Source organism: Etheostoma spectabile, chromosome 8 (genome assembly GCF_008692095.1).
Source record: "Etheostoma spectabile isolate EspeVRDwgs_2016 chromosome 8, UIUC_Espe_1.0, whole genome shotgun sequence".
NCBI classification, from domain to species: Eukaryota; Metazoa; Chordata; class Actinopteri; order Perciformes; family Percidae; genus Etheostoma; species Etheostoma spectabile.
In genome coordinates, this window is record NC_045740.1 from 6,398,890 (window position 1) to 6,410,035 (window position 11,146).

Below are 11,146 nucleotides of genomic sequence, written 5' to 3' on the forward strand. Positions count from 1 at the left end.
AACTAGACAAGACAAGGGAGCAACCAAGGACTAAAACATATACAAGACCAACAAATAACACAATCACCAGGATGAACTATACAACAAAACACCAAACCATGACATAAACTATAAGTTGGCCTACCCCACATCATCTCCAGACTCCATCTGTAACTTGTAAAACACAATAAGACAATCCGTTTTAAAACTGAAAATACAGCCTCTCTTATTTATGAAAGTGCAAATTACATAGAAGAACAACAACAACAAAAATGTGGATGGGATGGCATGTTGTGACGAGGTTTGAGTACATAGGCCTACAGCGAATACGAGTGAACACGGGCGCATTGAAGATGACATGTAAATTCTGATTGCTTCAGTTATTTTTTTGGCCCTGTTTGTATGTGTATCTATAGGCTGATTAAGCACTGTAAGGAGGAGAAGTTGGACAGTTTTTTTTGTCTCGTTCCAGTGATTGGCACATCTGGGTGGTGGCATTGGGTATGCGTTAGTATGTTAGATGTATTTCCCCTCACATACCCAACAACTGCTGAACAATGACAACACACAGTCCTCATCTTATACACCACTCTCTTGCATGTACTGTATGGCTCCAGGCTGCAGCCATACAGTCTAGAAGTTTTCCCAAACTTACAATCTTAAGAAGCCGGCGGGGCACTCTTGTGGGTCGCCAACAATCGCCATACTCGTCCTTTAATTCTGCTATTTCTGACACGCTCACTGGACCGTCGACCTGACAAAAAACTGCACACATAGGCAGGGTGGAGCTCAACTAGCTTTAGAGCTTAAGTGGGGCTACAGATTAGGTGCCCCCAAACCCGCGTATCTCAAAGTAGTTCCACATTACATTAGTTCTGCATTACATTAATGAATTAGCACTCAAGTTTTATGTTTTTTTTGTACTGTGTATTATCCATTTAAATTCATGCACTGAACCGGGACGCCCGTACCATTTCGGTTTGTTATGAATGCATGTACTGTTTTGGCAGGGGAAAAAACTGATCCGAAAATATAACAAAAATGTAACGGAACTTTGTAGAAATGTAGTGAAGTAGAACGTATAGATAATTTGTGCAAAATGTAACAAAGTAAAATTCAAAAGCATACACCATTGATTTAAGTACAGATACGTGAAAAATGAACTGAAGTAAAGTAGTGTGTTAAATATCACATATCTGACTTATCTTACTGTTACTACTCATTTTTAAACAGTCTATGCTATTACTACTTTACTTCATAGCCACGTTGTAGCTATGTTGAAGTCCTGCCGTCTATTCCTTTTTTTAACAGTTGTGGGTAGAACCATAGTGTGGAGGGGGCAGTTGGAACTACCAGAAGTTCATTTAAAGGTTGCAGCTGTTGCTGATGGTGAGAAAAGTTGTTGAGTAATTATTGTTTTATAGTTTAGCATTATTTGAAAATATATACAAATTGTCATTCACTGGTTATCTTAGCTTAGCTGTGAACATTCACAACAGTGGTTGCTCTCTCTCTCTTTCTCTAAATGCAAGTCCAAACAAAGATGGCAGCCTGAAATTGATGAATTTCTCTCAAATTAAAGAGTCTTATCACAGATACATCTATATTAATGTTTTTTTTTTATACTTTCATCATTTTCATACATAATACAATGTTTTATTTCTGTATATAACAAGCAAGACTATACATCATATTGAAATCTTTTACACTGTGTAGTGGACAGAAAATAGTTTACCTGTTTTTAAAATATTGCTAGGTATCCTTTAGGGACTACAATGGTGCTTATCTTATCTAGAAGTATTAGTAGTAGTAGTAGTAGTAGTAGTAGTGACTACAATGTAATACATGAGAGGCACAAACAGAGCCTATTTTAACAGGTCTATTTGAATGTGGTTTTAATCCACATTTACTGTTTTTTTTATGCCAAACCTGATGGTAAGGAAACATTTAGGAGCTCACCAACTGGAAAAATACTAGGAAACATGTTAGGGAACATTAGTGCTTGTTTGTACTTGTAACAATCTAATGTACACTAAAGAGAGTTTTTGCCTCTGTTAAATTCTGTAACTTCTGAGATACAATATGGATCAACCACATAATCCAGATTTGTGCTGCTGGTGTTTACATACAGTATTTGCAACATGTAAATCTCAATAAGGAGCAAACTGGAGCCCAAAGCTGTTTTTGTGTCAATAGTCTTTGCAACGGATCAAGTTTTTTCCTGTATTGTAGTATAAGTAGTCCAGTATTCTACAAATTAGCTTCAAGAGTAATAAGTCACTCCTAACTTTGTGGTCAAGTGGTCGGATGCAAAAGCCCCCTTCCCTTACCCTATTATATTCCATTATAGTTTATATTTTGAAATGTTACCTGCCACCATCATTTTGTATTTTCATTGACATAAATCAAGATGTTTTCACCAAATTTCACATTTGTGCCTGAAAAGTTATCAGAATACAGGAGATGAAATCTCTGTCGCTCAAAATGTACTGGTTATAACTTTGCATTGGATAGTTGTGATGGGGCCAAAGTCAAGATGAGGTGAGTGTGTTTGCTGAGTGTCAATTACTCAATTACAGATTGAATTTTAACAACAAAACATATATAGATACAGATAAAGAATACCTTAACTATCATAATAAAACAAATAATGTAAAGTAAATCATCTTAATTCAATTAAAATTGTTACAGATCCTTGAGCAACAAATTTAATACAGAATTCTGGTCGATGCCTACACCGTGTTATCCTCCTGCAAGAGTCAGCACCAAACAGGCTTAAACAGGGCAAGTTTTAAACTTGTTTTCAGCCTCTTAACATGTTCAAAATGTCATTAGTGATTCCTTCCGAGTAAACACAGTGAATCTGACTGCTGTAGATGTGACAGAAAAGCATGAAAGTTGAGCAAATTCAGCTCTGTTTAGTTCCTGTGTCGAGACAGCAGTTAGAAAGCTTAGGGACCGTCTACAAACTACAACACAGAAAAGAGACAAAACTAAAATATGTAGGCTATCAATTTAATGATTAAATAAGGTAGTGTCTCCAAATTTACCTCAATTATAACTTGTCTCCTGCTAGTTGTACTACAGCACTTACTTTTAAAAAATGAGCATATGCTGATTTTTAAAAAAATATGTTTGTATCTCTTTTCAGTGTTGTAGTTTGTAGACGGTCTTGAAGCACTCCTTGCAGTATCAACACAGGAACTAAACACAGTTGACTTAGCACAGCTTTCATGCTTTTCATTAACAACTACAGCAGTCAGGTTCACTGTGTTTACTCAGAAGACATCATTGCAAATGGGTAGGAACCTTTAATGACATTTTGAACATGTTTAGAGGCTAAAAACACATTTATAACTTGCCCTATTAAGCCTGTTGGTTGCTAACGCTAGCAGAAGAATAACACGGTGTAGGCAGCACCGATTGTTTTCATTTTTCTCTCTACTGACAGCACTCCAAATTTAAAAACAATAGAGCTACGTGTTGGAATCGACCGGAATTCTCCTTTGATGCATTTTTAGCTAGAAATTGCTAAAGCTGTAGTGCATAGTTTCTGCAACTCCCATGATGAATTCTAAGTAATGACAACAAAACTGTTGGCACGTCCAAGTAATGCAAGCCTTTCATGACCGCGCACCACTTTTGGACCGCTCCCTCAGGTGAACATGTATATGATGAAGGTCTGTTTTTCTGTAACAGGATGTACAGCATTGTGTGGATTCAGGGAGGATCATTATGTTCTTATACATACTGGCATGACTTTCAGTAACATTCTACAAACAAACTAAAATACATGTCACTGAGGCAGATTAAACAAGGTCTTTGTAATTGTACGTCATGTTTAAACAAATGTCAAAAGAGTGATGTGAAGACATCACCCCTTGAATTATTTATAATGTGTATGGGGAATAGCTTGCATTGACCTATGATGCTCTAGCAGTCAAGCTTAAATGTTAATATTTAAGATCATATGGAATATTGTTTTAGTTTTTAAGTTAAGCACACTCAATTTCAATTGAAAATCTATTAAAAGAAATTACATTTTAAATAATACATATTAGTAGAGTTAGTTGTAGTTACTAACACATACAGAGAATCTAAGGACAGCCTGTATGGACAGAGAACCACAGAAACATGTTTGAGGTTTTTAGAAAGACCCTCTAAACGCATAAAACACATATCCACAAACACCTCTTAGTTCACCTTATAAGTTTTCAACTAAATATTACTGTCAACAACTGTATCTAAACAAGCTTTTCTGTTTGCATGACAGTGTGAAAAGAAAATGAAAAACACTGTCTACTTCGACATGCTTTGTGGGAAGGTTTTGTTGACATAACTAATCATATTAGTTCTGTCATGCTGCACCTTCTAACACTTATAGCAAACAAGTCATTAAGTAATAACTATTTGAACATGCTTGAAAGAAATATTCCTTATTTTTGGTATTTATTTTATAAAAAGGGTGATATTCTCTGAGGTTTTTTATATGAATAAAAAGCAAGATCTTTTGGGCCACATCCATCTAAAAGCCTGTTGTAGTGCACACACAGTTTAGATCAGTGTTGGGCAAGTTACTTCCAAAATGTAATACATTATAGATTACTAGTTATTGTCATTTGAGAGTAATTAGTTATACTACAATATTACTGTCTCTGAATTGTAATGCTACTTTTGCATTACTTTTGAGTTGCTTTCACCAAAATAACAACAGAAGTTTGACTTGGCAGAAGTTTGACTGTGGATCAGTAAAGTCTACTCTTTATCCACTTTAATACTTTATAGATTATTCATAATATTTTGTATAATTAATATGAATGTGTAAAGCAATTACAGCTATAAATATACATATGTAAAATGTACAATAGGCAAGTAGCAGAATGAAAAAAACAATCAAAAGTAACATACAGTTGTATTGAAGTGAAATATATAACAACAATATTTTTGTAAAATGTTTGTTTAAAGCAGTATTCCATGGATTCGGGCCATCTCCTCCTCCTGTACTCCGTATGGCAATGTGACAGTAAGACAGCGCCGAATAATTATTAAGAACAAATTTTGATTTAAGATTTGAGTTGGATTTTACAAGGTGTTTATGGAACAATTATCACTCAGTACAAACACAAATTACACTGTTGGATTTTATCTTCATGATAACGTTGATGATATGGAGTGAAGAAATGTGACCCCAGATATTTATACTCACCATTTCTTTTGTTTTTAAAATGTTTAAAATTAGTGAGTTTTGATTGTACCATTCATAGAAGTGGTCAGTCCTGTGGTCTTGTTCATTATCTGTTAAAAACCAGCTAGGGCAGCTTCATCATCTCAAGTTAATCAGTGAGCAGTTGGAATGGTTGCTGACACAATCATTAGTATATAAATTAAATAACAATGGTGATAAAACATCCTTGTGGCACTCCCTAGTTTGTCATGATGGTTCTTAACTGACTTTGACCCGCCCTCACATACTGTCTGTATCCACTTTGCAAGAGTGAGGTGTACTCCCATAATTTTAAGCTTCTCTATCAACATGTATGAATGGATGGTGTGGAAGCTGAAGAGAAGTCTGCAAACACGATGCAGGTGTTTCAATGTGTTTGTAAATTCCATTCAGGAGGGCTGGGATAGCATCTCCCATCCTCCTTTTCTCTCTTTAAGCAAACTGTAATGTGTCCATGTGAGCTTTGGTTTGTATTTTGAGACAAATTAAAATAATTCGCTCACTTCATAGCCACTGAAGTGAGTGCCACTGTTCACTCCAACTGGTTTGGGTTTCTTAGGAAGTGGTTCTTAAGAAGTTTGTGTGTGTCAAGTGATTTCTGAAACAATTCTCTGAATAACAGGGTCAGTTGTTCTTTGCAGCTCGTTAGGATGGTGCCTTCCAGCCTGTCAGGGCCGGCAGCTTTCCATGTCCTTATATGGGAGAAGATCCGCCCCACTTCCTTGCAGCTTACCCTGTTTGGTGCACTTGTTCTTCCATCGAGGCTGATTGGATTGGCTAGCACATCACTCTCCCACCTCAAAAAGTTTTCATTAAGGGCATTTGCTTGCTCGACTGTATGTACTAAGGTGTTTGAGTGGTGATGATTTTGACCTATGATAGTTTTAATACCCCTCCACGCAATACAAAAGTAATTTTCCTTGTTGTTGTTCAATTTTGTCTTTATATTGTCTCTTGCCCTGTTTGATTTTCGTCTGTATTTCCTTCTGAATCATCTTACCTCCATGCCTGACATTTGCTTTAAACACTCTTTCTTTATCCACTAAACAATTTGGGTTGTAATCCAAGGTTTTGAATTAGAAAACTGTTAGACACGTTTTTGTTGGGATCACATTATCAAAAGTCAATTTATGACGTGTCAATATCCACATGGTCGTCGAGATCTACACAGTCAAAAACGCTCCACTTCGTACAGTCAAAACAGCCCTGCAGAGCTGTCACACTTTCATTGTCCCACACACGCACTGATGTGATTTTAGGTTTTTCCCTTTTCATTTTTTGTCGGTAAGAGGGCAGTAAAAAGACAGTGTCAGGATCTGGACCGCCTATTGTGGTTTGTTGACTGCCTTATAGGCATTTTTAATTTCACCATAACATAGATCAATTGTTTTTGATCCATGCGTGGCACACTTCACATATTGCTGATAGTGGGGAGTGCAGATGTCAAGGAGCGGCCATTAAAGTCACCCACAATAAGTTTGGGAGTGTCTGGGGACGCTGCCTTAAGTTCTTGTATATGGTGATATATTGCATCTGCAGCCGCTTTGTAGTTTGCTTCAGGGGGAATATACACTAGACATACAAATACTTGCCCAAAGACTTGTGGTAAATATGTGGGTCTTAGGGAAACCAAGGAGTTCTAAGTTGTTGATTGACATTGATGGTGTGTTTAATGATAACGTGTCTATAACACTTGGTGTCAATGTACATGCATAGCCCTCCACCAATCGATTTTCCCGTGGCTTGTTGTTCTCTATCAAGTCTAAACGGTGTACAGAAGCCATGTAGGGAAAGAATGTCATTGTTCACTGTACGGTTTAACCAAGCCTCACTGAAACACAACAGACTATCTCTGTATTCATACCGGTATTGCGTAAAGCCATGGAGTTCATTTAATTTGTTTCTTAGTGATCTCACATTAGAGAGGGCTATAGTTGTTAGTGGACAGACATGGGGGATTCGAGTCACATAACTTTTCTTGAGTCAGACTTGAGTCAAGACAAGTTATGTGACTCGTGAATCCCCCTTCCCCATGACTGTACTCCTCATCTACCAGCCCCCCAAACCCAACTCAGCTTTCATCTCAGAGATACACAACCTTCTCACAAAACTCTGCTCTACTTCTGCCAACACTATTATACTTGGAGATATTAATATTCATGTTGACAACCCTTCCTGCCACCTGGCAGCTGAGTTACCCTAACCCTAACCTCCAACAACATGTTGATGTCCCCACGCACTCCAGGTGGCACACACTGGACCTGGTCATTTCAAACTCCGCCCCCATTAACAACCTTCTGGCAGATGATCTCGGTGTGTCTGACCACAAGGCCATCTCAATGGAGCTTTCCCCACACACCAAAGACAAGCGTCAAATCTGCTATAGGGACCTGAAAAAGGTCAATCCAGACACCTTGACCATTGGCCTCCAACATCTCTCCTCTGCAGATTTCTCCTAAGTCACAGAGTCGGTTGACTTCTACAATCAATCTCTGAGCAGTCTCCTAGACTTCCACGCCCCTGTCAAAACTAGAACTGTCAGCTTATTACGCTCAGCCCCCTGGTACACCTACAAACTCCGGCAAATGAAAACAGCTGGACATGTCCTTGAGCGGCTTCTCAAGGCCTCAGGACTCACTGTTCATAGGCAGGCCTTCCGAGAACATCAGAAGTCCTATGCAAGGTCCTTGAGAGATGCACGTTCACATTTCTATTCCAACATTATCAACAAGAGCCCTGGCAACTCCAAGCAACTTTTCTCTAGCATACATGACAGCCTCAAACCGCAAACTCACTCTCATTCAGAAGCCACGAGAGGTGCAACAATTTCATCACTTTTTTCAGAAAAAAGTAGACACCATCCACTTCCTGCTATCCAGTTTTTCCACACTGCTTGTCCTGACAGCCGTCCCACAGCCTGTGATTTCCCAACCTCTCTGCTGTTTTTAGGTCATCTCACAGCGAGAGGTTGAGGACATCATCAAAAAGATTGAAACATCCACCTGTGCCCCGGACCCCTTCCCCACAGCCCTGGTAAAATCCAACCTCCATGCCATAAGTGCCCTCATCACAAAGGTCATTAACCACTCCCTCCAGGCAGGGCATGTTCCATCAACACTGAAAACAGCTATTTCTGACTCTGTCCATGAGTGGTTCTCATCATGTCGCCTTGGGAGAGGCTAAATCCCTAACGCACAACGCCACCTGTGGTGTCCCTCAAAGCTCAGTGCTCGGCCTCACCCTGTTTATCCTCTACATGCTCCCCCTTGGCCATGTCATCAGCTGGCATGGGATCTCATTCCACTGTTATACTGATGACACTCAACTCTACCTCAGGACAAACCCAACCCCCTCTGCTGCCCTGCCATCATCCACTCTGACCATCTGCCTGGAGGAGGTAAAGGCATGGATGAAGCAAAACGTTCTGCAGCTAAACAGCTTCAAGACTGTTGGCACTCCACACCAGGTTCGGTCATCTGACATTACCAGCATCACCCTCTCTGGCCAAAATATTCCACTTTCAACATCAGCTACTAACCTTGGTGTTAAAATTGATTCTCATCTGACCTTTGAGGCTCACATCAAACATCTCAGCAAGACCTCCTTCTTCCACCTCAGAAACATCGCCAAACTCCGGCCCACACTCCAGTAGACGCGGAAAAGCTTGTCCACGCTTTTGTCTTCTCCAGGCTGGACCACTGCAATGCACTCCTCACTGGGATCCCTGAGAAAAGCCTTCAGAAGCTTCAGTACATCCAAAACAGCGCTGCTAGGATCCTGTTGAGGATGTGCAAACATGACCACATCACCCCCATACTCAAATCACTCCACTGGCTTCCTGTCTCACTCAGGATTGAGTACAAGGTCTCCCTCCTTACCCATCAGTGCAGCCATGGTGAAAGCCCCCCCCCCCCACCTCAAGGAACTCCCCACCCCTCAATTCGGACTCTCCGATTTGCCTCAGCGTATCTCCTGAAACCTCCCAGGACAAAGCTCCGTACAATGGGAGATCGGGCTTTCTGCTCAGCTGCTCCCAGACTGTGGAATGCTCTCTCTGACCACCTTAAGACACCACAGACTGTGGATGCTTTTGAAGTTTTGCTTCTAAAGTGGCCTTAAAACCCACCTTTTTAGGAGAGCTTTGGACTGAACTCTTGACCTTTTCGTTATTGTTTTTGTTTATTTTATTTTTTATTTTCATGCTCTCTATGTGTTTTATTTTTAGCACTTACCTGTTTTATGTAGCACTTTGGGATTTGCGTAAATATAAAGTGGATTACAAATTAAATTTATTACTATTATGATTATTTATGATTTTAGAAAATCCATATACAGATGAGAAAATCTGATTAGGTGATCTGATTGGGTACTGTTGCGTGGGAACCCAGTGATAATGTTACCAAGTGATGCAACAGACCTGCGGTAAACAAGGTGGCTAATAACTTAACGTCATGGATCCCTCTGCACTGGAAATAATAAAGTTTGGCTGTAAGGATTACACATCTGACCAGGCACAGAAGAAACAAACAGCAGTTTGCAAGGTCTGTAGTACAATAATTTCCGACACAACCACCACCACGTAGAATTTCATCACACACTTCAATTCCCAAGGAGAAGTAAGTTATGAAGTCAGCCTAATTTTTTAGCTAACGTTAAAAGTAACATTAAGTCTGATAGAGACAATTATACTTTTGGATTAAAATATGTTAAATGCCCATATGAAACATGTTCTTATCTAAGTATTATCCTGATATATATGCTAGCAAAATCATTGACAATGGCAACTGCAATGTAAAGTAAGGAGCTTTCTCTCTTTCCCTCCTTCCCTCCTTCCCTCTGAAACACGTCCCTATTCCAAGTGTTTTAATAGTAGTAACAATGGTCAGTAAGTAAACAATCAGCAATCTAGACAGGACATTTTTTACTTCATATATAAGACTAAAGTACAATTAACATATAGCTTAATGGAGCTCTGGTGTTGGGCCGTCGGGCATATAAAAATTTCAACTGTAGCCTCATCTGACTGATTAGCTATTTTTTTCTAATTTGTGCTGATAGGGTTGCCAAGTCAGGCTGAGCTCCAGTGAGATGGCGGGTGGATGTCTTTCACCCACGACCTATTCACTACACATAGCATGTAGAGACGGCTCCTTGGAGGAAGTAGGCAATGCCACCTCATAATTTAGAATGAAAAATAATATGTGATGACGTTAAACACAATTAAGTAACGTGATCTGATTATTTGCGTACTCATTGTGCAATTTCTTTATATTATCTCACTGCATTGGCCTAATGTATTTTAGTGTATTAGACAAGGTTATTGTGTAAGCTCTACCTAACTATCAAAGGAGACAAGGAATGATGAAAATTGCCTTTCAGCATAGCTCGACAAAGCTAGACAATGTAGTGGAAGAAAGGCAGACAAAGTTAAAAAGTGACTTGGCCAAGGAAGACAACGTTTCAGTGACAGTAGACATATGGTCAGACATGCATGGATCCTCTCTCTCTCTCTCTCTCTCTCTCTGACACACACACACACACACAACAAATACACACACACACACATGTTTACGAATAAAACAGGCAAACCCATACATACATACACACACTATACAATATACAATACAATCTGCCCTCTCTCTCTTTCTCTCTCTCTCACACATACATTCTCTCACAAATACACTGACAATTATTAAGATATACTATCCATTCCATGTGATAAATACACTCAGTCAATTTCTCTAAATTACGCAAAGGTGGTGGGATTAGCTACTGTTTATGTTTTATTTCCTTTAAGAGAAGGAAAAGTTAAAGGATGTGTTTTTGTCCCATTAAAGTAAGGCATATTTGAAGAATATTATTTGACTTAGAAACCATTAAACTTGAATGGTTTGAATTAATTTCATTTTTTGATGTCATGTTTGAGGTATATTGAATAAATAT